The following is a 9389-nucleotide window of genomic DNA, read 5'->3' on the forward strand; positions in this document are numbered from 1 at the left end:
CTTTTTCTATTTGTCAAGTTTCTTCATCCTTTCTTACTATCTCTTGCTTCTCTATCCTTTCTCTCCTTTTTCCCCTTCTTGTTTTGCACCATTTAATTGCTCGATCGTATAAATTATAAGCATGTTATATGTTTTGCCAACGATGACACTAGGAGGAAAAATTTTATTTGAACTGGCCTCTATAGATCGCTTGCTATATAATCGATTTAAAAAATAAATGTGGCAATTTGGCAATGAAATTATTATGTGTCTGTACCACAAGGGCACAAGTTGTGACAAGTAATATAATGATGAGAAAAGATCATTCCCACATAGATTTGCATAAAAATCAAGATCAAACAAAAGAAAATGTGAATAAACAAACTCTTATAAGAAGAGTGAATGTTGAAAACTAATTTTAAAAAATAAAAAGTGATGAAAATAATTTATTCTTAAACTTCAACAGATTAAAGGGACGTAGGATTATTTATCCCCCTTGTATATCATAACTTTTAATTTATATTCTCTCATAGATATTTTTGATAAAAATATGTTAGTTAAGGAATCAAAAAGTACTTGTAAAAGTTTTTAAAATCAAGAACAAGTCACTACTAGGGAAAAAAAAAAGCTTTTAACGACGGTTAAAAAGAACTTTCCATGATGGTTTTCGAGGCGCACTGAATTTTGTCAACGTTATAAGGAGAACATTACATGGCAATTTATAACTACCTTGAAAAATAACTTTTCACAGTGGTTTCTAAATAAAACACCATGGAAAGTTAACTTTCCACAGTGTTTATTAAATAAAACACCGTGGGAAAATAACTTTCCACAATGATATCTCTCATTATGTTGATTTCCTTGACCTCATATACCACGCTATCTTGGAATGCCTGTAAATTAAAAATAACATAGTCACTAGTCAACTCGATCAAAAATATGAAAAGAATTGAAGAATTACAATGTAACTTATATTTACCTCCTCTAACTTCTCGATCAATAACCCCTATCTTAATGATATCATTTATATAGCAGATGATATAATATCTGCATTGAACACTCCTAGGTTGACAACGATACTAACAAAATGAAATATAAAATTGAATATCTAACTTTGATTATCTAAAAAAAATTTATAAACATTAACTTTGTTTATTTAAAAGATTTATAAACACAGACTTAGCTCAAAACAATATGCACGTGGGAGAATCCATGTTAGTGGTGTTTTATTTTTCTCCTTGGCCACATTATTGAAACTATGAAAACCCTATCAGCAATTAAAAGAAAATGATATTAAAGCATTTTTTTGTCAACGTTACACATAATACATATATAAACATAAACTCACATGTCAATGGCACTAGTGTTTAATTTCATTAGTTGCTCAATATCTTATAATTAAGAAATCCAATTTTAAGCTTCAATCCTAAAATGACTATGTAAGGTTGGGAAGTATCTCTCTATCTCACCAACAAAACCATCCATTTAACAACAAACTTCAAGTTCTTACACAATTTTACTTAAGTTCTACACCCAACTTAACCCTCTCAAGCATTTATCAAGTGAATAAATCAATTAAATGATAATCAAGCATTTAGAAACATTAAGGAAAGAGTAAACTAAACACATATATATCATTAATCACAAAATAAGAGGAGTAATTAAGAGTTAATTCATACAAGGGTTCAAAATAATCCTAGAACAGTGAACTTGGCCACTCATAGTTTGCTCTTCGGTTATGACGACAAAGTCATCATTAAAAGTACGCTTGTCACTAAATGTATGCCTTTTGAAAACTTCCAGTACGGTGACTTTCCACTAGTTCCAACTAGTATTTTGTAAATATCTAAATTGGGTCCTATCATAAAGCCTCCTTGCCACGAATACCAGAAACGATCTTGTTTGGGTGAAGTTCTTTGCCTATAGAAATTGCTCTGACCACCGTTTAGGATCCGTGTTCCTTACTCATCACTCTTCCATTTTCTCACCTCACCATTAAATTGCTACGAGTGCTTTGTTCTCAAAGGAAATGATGACCTTGAATACCATTTTAAACTGTTTATAGGGCCGCATTAAAAAGTGCCACACTTTCCATAATTATCTAGACTGATCTCAAATCTTGTCTTAAAGACCTATTTTAACCAATCTAAAAGATCTTTTTCTACTAGTGCACTTGAGGGGAGGAGCAATACCACTTAATTTCAAATCTAATGGTGAAAACACTGCAATTTTATATTTATTATTATATATTATAATAAAACCCAAAGCAAAATTCCCAATTAACAAATTAAAAATAATACCATCCAATCACAACAAATCTATTGATAAGTCACAACAAAAGAAAACAAAAATTAATCCCAACAAATCCACCCGCAAATCACCACAACACTTTTTCTTGTTTCTAATTGCTATTGCTAATTTCAAATAATTCAAACCATGCACGCAAAATGATAAAGGAAAACTAATAGGACATTGACACGCGCGCGCGCACATATATATATATATATATATATATATATATAGGTTACGTAGAAAAATGACAAAAGTTGAAAGTTGTGCTCTTAAAGTATTATCTGAAAAATGTCTTGGCTTGCTTTTACTTGATTATTTGATTTTTTTTTTTTGCATATTTTTTGTCATTAGGCCCCTCCCCACAGGAATGATGATGTAAGCAGCTTCTAATGATGTTATATATATAGTTTTTATTATAAAATTGCAGTCACAACCAAATTAAAATTGCTTAGAAAATTTCAAAGCAGACCCAGCCAACCATAATTTATGGAATCCATCATCCGAAAAGCACCAACAAATTTCATATTTCGCGATTGTTTAAATTTATAGTCTATTTGTGCACGTCATCGTCTTGTCATCCAACTAGCTAATACAAATGTAATGAGATAATACTCCCTCCGGTTTTAAGTATAAGATTTATTTTGTAATTTAAATTACACTACAAAATAGATTTTATATTTAGAAATGAAGGAGTATATTATTATTTGAAAATTTCTTAACCTATATATAAATATATAAAGATTGAATAATTCAAATTTAAAAGCTCACAAGAAGCTATTCATATCCAAGAAAACTGCTCATGACGTGCTCATCATCAATATTTTTAATTTTTATGTAGGTACAAGGATGGCCCTGACATATTTTATATAAATATTTTTTTTTTCTAGCAAGCTCTTGGAAGACCATGTTGGAATACTTTTAAAATGAAGAGATGTGTTTTTGAAAAGCCATGTCCTTATATAAATTTATTAAATTAATAAATTTATAGGAGGGGTTGTGTCTTCATATAAATTAATAAATTTATTTGAAGGGTTGTGTTCCCATATAAATTAATATATTTATATGAAGGGTTGCGTAGGAAGTTAAAACACTAAAAGACCCTACATATTAAATACATTGTATTTATTTAAATTATAGTGGTGACTTTTTTATTTAATAAGGTGTTATTCCAAAAGGTATCTCTTCAAGACATCATTCCATGGTCTATATAAACCCCTGACCATCACTTCATTTTGAAACAACAGAACACAAACACTAAGATCAAATTCATTGCATTTATCTTTGAGTGTACATAGAGATAAAGTCAAATTATCACTTTGTAAAAGCCATTATTGTCTTCGCTTGAATCTTGAAATGCAATCCATATTCAAGAGTCTTCATCGTATCCTGAAAGAAATTCACCAAACATCCCAACTTGCACCCTATAAGATAGGAATAGATGGGGCCAAATTAAGCCTAAAAGAAAGTACTGCCCATACCTTGAAGACATTGTGCACCACTTTCTTCTTCATCTCTTCTTCTTATACTCTTTAGAGAACCATTCCCACCAACAGTTTTTAGGCTTAATTAGCAAGCACAAATGGCTTCTTTGAAAGAGTTGACTACAAATTTTGTGAAGTTAGAGAGATTTGAAGGAGGTAACTTTCTAAGATGGCAAAGGAAGATGAAGTTTCTTCTCACAACTTGAACGTGACTTATGTTCTCACAACTCCCAAGCCTCAAGAAAAGGAGGATAAGACCATTGTTGAAATTAGAGAGAGACAAGAGTAGAAGAATGATGACTATATCTGCATTGGACATATCCTCAACGGCCTCTATGATGCTCTCTTTGATGTTTATCAATATACAACCTTTGCAAAGGATCTTTAGGACAAACTTGAGACAAGGTACATGCAAGAGGATGCTACAAGTAAGAAATTTCTTATCACTCGTTTCAATAGTTATAAGATGTTGATGGAAAGTCTATCATGGAGCAAGTGCATGAAATTGAATATATTTTGAATAATTTTAATCAACATAAAATGCATATGGGCAAGTCTAGTATTGTCTCCTCAATCATAGACAAACTTCCTTCTTCATGGAAAGACTTCAAAAAGAGTCTCAAACATAAAAAGGAAGATATCTCTCTTGAACAAATGGGAAATCATCTTTGTTTAGAAGAGGAATATAGAAAGCAAGATGCTAAAAAAGAAGCCAATACTCAAGAGAAGGTACATGTGGAGAGGAAGGATAGTCCAACAAGATCTCAAAGAAAAGAGGGAAAGATAAAGACAAACTCCAAGCATAAGATGGTCACAAAAACAAGAGAAAGAAAGGTAATTACTTCTTTTGTGGAAATGGTGGTCATTTCAAGAAAGACTGTCGTTTCTTCAAAAAGAAGAAAAGAAAGAAAACAAGTCATATGTAAAAGAAGACAATTTCTGAGATCCACCTAGTTGATAATAATGAATTATGGTGGGTGGACTCTGGTGCCACACATCATGTGTGCAAAAATAAGAACTTCTTCAAAATATTAAAGAAGAAAGATGGGGATGTACTTTATATGGGAAATGCTTCAACTATCCAAGTCAAGGGCAAGGGACCGTGGAAATTGAATTCACTTCTAGGAAAACTCTTACTTTAAGAGATCTCTATTATGCACAAGAAGTTAGGAAGAATTTAATTTCTGCACTTTTACTAAATAAGTTTGGGTTTAAGTCTATATTTGAGGGAGATAAGTTTATTCTCACTAAGGGTGGAACATTTGTGGGCCAAGGTTATTTTTGTGACAACATGTTTAAATGTAATGTTGTTAAAGTTAATAATAGTATTTACACTTTTGCTTATATTGTTGACTCTTGTGATTTGTGGCAATATCATTTGGGTCATGTTAATTTTGGTAAAATGAATGATATCATGAAACTTGAATTGATTCCAAAGGCTACTATTAATCATGATTCTTACACTACTTGTATGTTGACTAAGATAACAAGAAAACATTTTCCTAGAGTAGAAAGAAGTTCATTAGAATTGATTCATTCTAATATTTGTGATTTGCATGGTTGGCCTACTTTAGGTGGTAAAAAGTATTTTGTAATTTTCATTGATGATTGCACTAGATATTACTATGTCTATTTAATGCACTCAAAGGATGAAGTCTTAAACAAATTTAAGATCTTTAAAACTAAAGTAGAACTTCAATATGAAACCTTTATTAAGTGGTTAAGGACTGATAAAGGGGGAAAATATTTTGATCTAAAAATATTTTGAATCTGTTCGGATAATACATCAAGTAACTACCCCTTATTCTCCACAACAAAATGATATAGCTGAAAGAGAAAATAGAGTTTTAGTTCAGATGGTGAATGCTATGTTATCTTACTCTCGTTTATCTAATGGATATTGGGGTGAAGCATTGCTAATTGCATGTTATATGTTAAATAGAGTTTCCAATAAAGAGAACAAGATAACCCCATATGAATTATGGAAGGAAAAACAAACCAATCTCAATTATTTTAGAGTTTAGGGATGCAGAGCAATAGTTAAAGTTCTAGAACCCATAAGAAAAAAATTGGGTGAAAGAGGAGTTGAATGTATTTTTTTGGGATATGCTAAAAATATTAAGGCATATCGGTTCTTGGTTATTGAACCAAATGATTCATACCCTATTAGTAAAGTCATTGAATCAAGGGATGCAATGTTTCAAGAAGAAAGGTTCAACTCAATCCTTAAACCCAATGGTATTTCTCATTCCAATGAGAAAACAACTCAAAAGGAGAATGTATCTAGTGGCAATGACTTAGAAAAAAATAGAACTTAGAAGAAGTAAAAGGGCTAGAAAAGCAAAAACTTACGGTTCAAATTTCTTCATGTTTCCTGTTGAGGGGTCAAGGGAAGAAATTGAAAATTGTTCATCCATTTTTTTTAATTTAGAAAATGATCCTAAAACATTTGAGAAGGCTATGAAGTCTCAAGATGCAGTTTTTTAGAAAAAGGCTATACAAGATGAAATGGATTCAATAATAGGAAATAAAACTTAAAAATTAGTAGACCTCCGACCTGGTTCTAAACCTATTGGTTGTAAATGGATTTTCAAAAAGAAATTAAAAGTAGATGGATCTATAGATAAGTTTAAAGTTAGGTTGGTTGCTAAGGGCTTTGCACAAAGGAAGAAATAGACTATTTTGATCCATATGCACTGGTTGCAAGAATTTTCTTAATCAGAGTGCTAATATCACTTGCTTCCACATACAGTCTTGTTATACATCAAATGGATGTTAAAACAGTTTTTTTTAATGGAGAGTTGAAAGAAGAGGTATATATGACACAACCAAAAGAATTTATGGTTCTTGGTCAAGAATACAAGGTGTGTAAGTTAATTAAGTCTCTTTATGGACTTAAGCAAGCCCCTAAGCACTGGCATAAAAAATTTGATGAGATAGTTCTAACAAATGGACATAAAATCAATTAATCTAACAAATGTGTTTATAGTAAATTTTATAATGGGAAAGGTGTCATGATTTGTTTGTATGTAAACGACATGTTAATTTTTGGTACTGATTTAAATAAAGTAAATCAAACAAAGAAATTCTTGTCTAAAAGTTTTGACATGAAAGATATGCGACAAGCAGATGTCATACTAGGAATCAAGATTATTAGGAATAATAATTGTCTTGGTCTTTCACAATCTCATTATATTGAGAAAATATTAAAGAAGTTTAATTGTCTTAATTGTTATCCTGTTTCTACTCCATTTGATTCTAGTATGAATTTAGTACCAAACAAAGGTTGTCATGTGAGACAATATGATTATTCAAAAGTAATTGGATGCTTGATATATGTTATGACATGTACAAGAATAGATATAGCATATGCTATGGGAAGGTTAAGTAGATAAATAAGCAATGCAAGTCAGAATCACTAGTATGTTGTGGATAGAGTACTAAGGTACTGGAAAGGAACAGTCAATTATAGTCTGACCTATAGTGGCAATTGAAATATCCTACCTTTAACCCCTCAGAGTACGTATTTGTAAGCATTATGGTTCAAGCAGGTCAAAGTACAACCCGTGGATTAAAATTTTCAACATAATTGCTTGGGTTACTTTTCACTGTTTAAACTCCAGATTTCAGGTCCAACTTTGAAAAATCATAACTAATTCTACAAAAATCAGAATAGAGCGATTCCAATTTTCACTTAAAGTTCTTTCAATCTTCTACAAGGGAAAAATAACTTTCAGGGCTCAAACCTTGCCAATTAGTACAGTTTATTCGTTAAATATTACTGTTCAAGTGGTCGAAACAGTACTTTCCAGAAATCCTGTCTTGACTTTGAACAGCCATATCTCTTAGCATACACATCCATTTTTCGTGATTTACCACTTATTTTAAAGCTTATGATGTGTACTGTATAGAAACTAAATTTCATGGCTAAATTCATTCATTTGGTCTGCCTCATCATTGGTACCAATTCGTGACTCATTTAGGGACATTCTATCCCTTCAACTTAATTCAATCTTTATAAACAATTTATTTCTCCACCTCTTGTTATGCTATAATTCCACATAATATCTCCATACATAACCTCATACCATTTTACATATCATGAACATTTAATATCATCATTCCACATACATGGCATATCAAACATAAATTGATAAACTATGTTACATAACTTAACATGTTATAAGACCATAACATGTTCTTGACTTCTTCCATCAATCCTGCATTCCTAATCCTTGACTTTTCCTCCATGCCCTTTATACCTATTAGGGGTTGTTAAGGGAGGGTGAGATTCGGGAGAATCTCAGTAGCAAACACTACCCATAAGCATGCAAGACATAATGCAAATGGACGACATGTTATCATAACATCATCATAGGAATGCCATGGAAAGTAAGCTAAAGCATTTCATGCTTTCATAACATATTGCCAAGGCAAAACATAACATAAGCTTGTAAACATAACTTTGCAAACATTTCATCATAGTTTAGTCACATCATGGCAACACAATCACATCATGCAAGCATACATATCAAGCACACAGTATAGGTAAGTTCACTACCTTGTAACATAGCTTCCCTCTTGCTTTCCGTTTGCTTTCCCTAACCTTCCAAGTGTTTGAGCCTTCGGTTGACATAAAAAAGACATCCCCTTGGATGTTCCAAGGTCCTAAACACATCAAAACATTACGCGAAACATCAATTAGGACCAAGTTATCAACCTATTCCACACTTGGCTCTTACTTGATCACACTTTGTTTCTAACTTTTGAGATTTATTTCCAATCATTTTAAAATTAATTCCACATGCTATTCCCACATAATTTTGCATGTAAAATCCATTTCCAAGTTCAAAACAATCAAAATCCAACTCCTTCCCCCTTGTTCTGGTTTGGCTGAAACATAGGTGCCTTAGGTCCAAAATTTCCATTTTTAATTCTAATGCTTCCAAACATGTTTTCTACATATATCCCTACACAAAATCATCATTTAAACTCATTGGAAGCATCAAAATCATCAAATTCCAGACCCAACATAAAGAACCAGCCATGGCAGAATCATACATAAATAAAAGGGGAAGTTGTATTTCTTCAAGAATCAATATCAAACCAATTGATTCTTGTTGTTTCCAAGCCTTTAAACAAGTTTCTAATATCAATATCATCTTCTCCTTACTTAATCAATTTCGTGCAGTACCTCCCCATAGGGTTTAACCATCCAAAAATCCAATCAAACCAGCACCTAAGCTCAAAAATACCAAGGGAGGTAGAAACTAGATCAAAATCCATGAACATACCTTGATTTGAAGCTTGGATGACCATGGAATCACTTGAATTTTATCTTCTCCTCCTCCTCCATGTGCTGTTCGGTCTCTCCCCCTTGGCTCTCTATTTGGCCGAAAATATCAAGCTTGTGGGGGAAGGGATATATATAGGGAGTTAGGAGAAATCTTAGCCATTGATTTTGAAATTGCATGGCTTAATCTTGGCCATTGATTTTCAAATCAATCTTAGCCCTTGATCTTGTCTTCCTTAGCAAGAATTGTGACACTTGTCTAGGATTGTGTCATGCTTGGTCATCTTGCTTATGTCATCATGGTTAATTAACTTAACCATGGTTAACTTTCTTAATTACCTTGA

General features: G+C 32.0%; 1 long non-coding RNA gene across 1 annotated transcript; it reads right to left on the reverse strand.

The window, feature by feature from the left end:
- Positions 1 to 7984: 7984 nt before the first annotated feature.
- Positions 7985 to 9129, reverse strand: LOC114745048 (uncharacterized). Its single transcript, XR_003740161.1, has 3 exons — positions 9047 to 9129; positions 8314 to 8420; positions 7985 to 8014 (listed from the first exon to the last, which is right to left on the reverse strand). It is a non-coding gene; the product is annotated as an uncharacterized LOC114745048 (long non-coding RNA).
- Between the last annotated feature and the right edge of the window lie 260 nt (positions 9130 to 9389).

This window comes from Neltuma alba, unplaced genomic scaffold (assembly GCF_004799145.2).
Source record: "Neltuma alba isolate B1F8T4 unplaced genomic scaffold, ASM479914v2 tig00004516_pilon, whole genome shotgun sequence".
Taxonomy (NCBI): Eukaryota; Viridiplantae; Streptophyta; class Magnoliopsida; order Fabales; family Fabaceae; genus Neltuma; species Neltuma alba.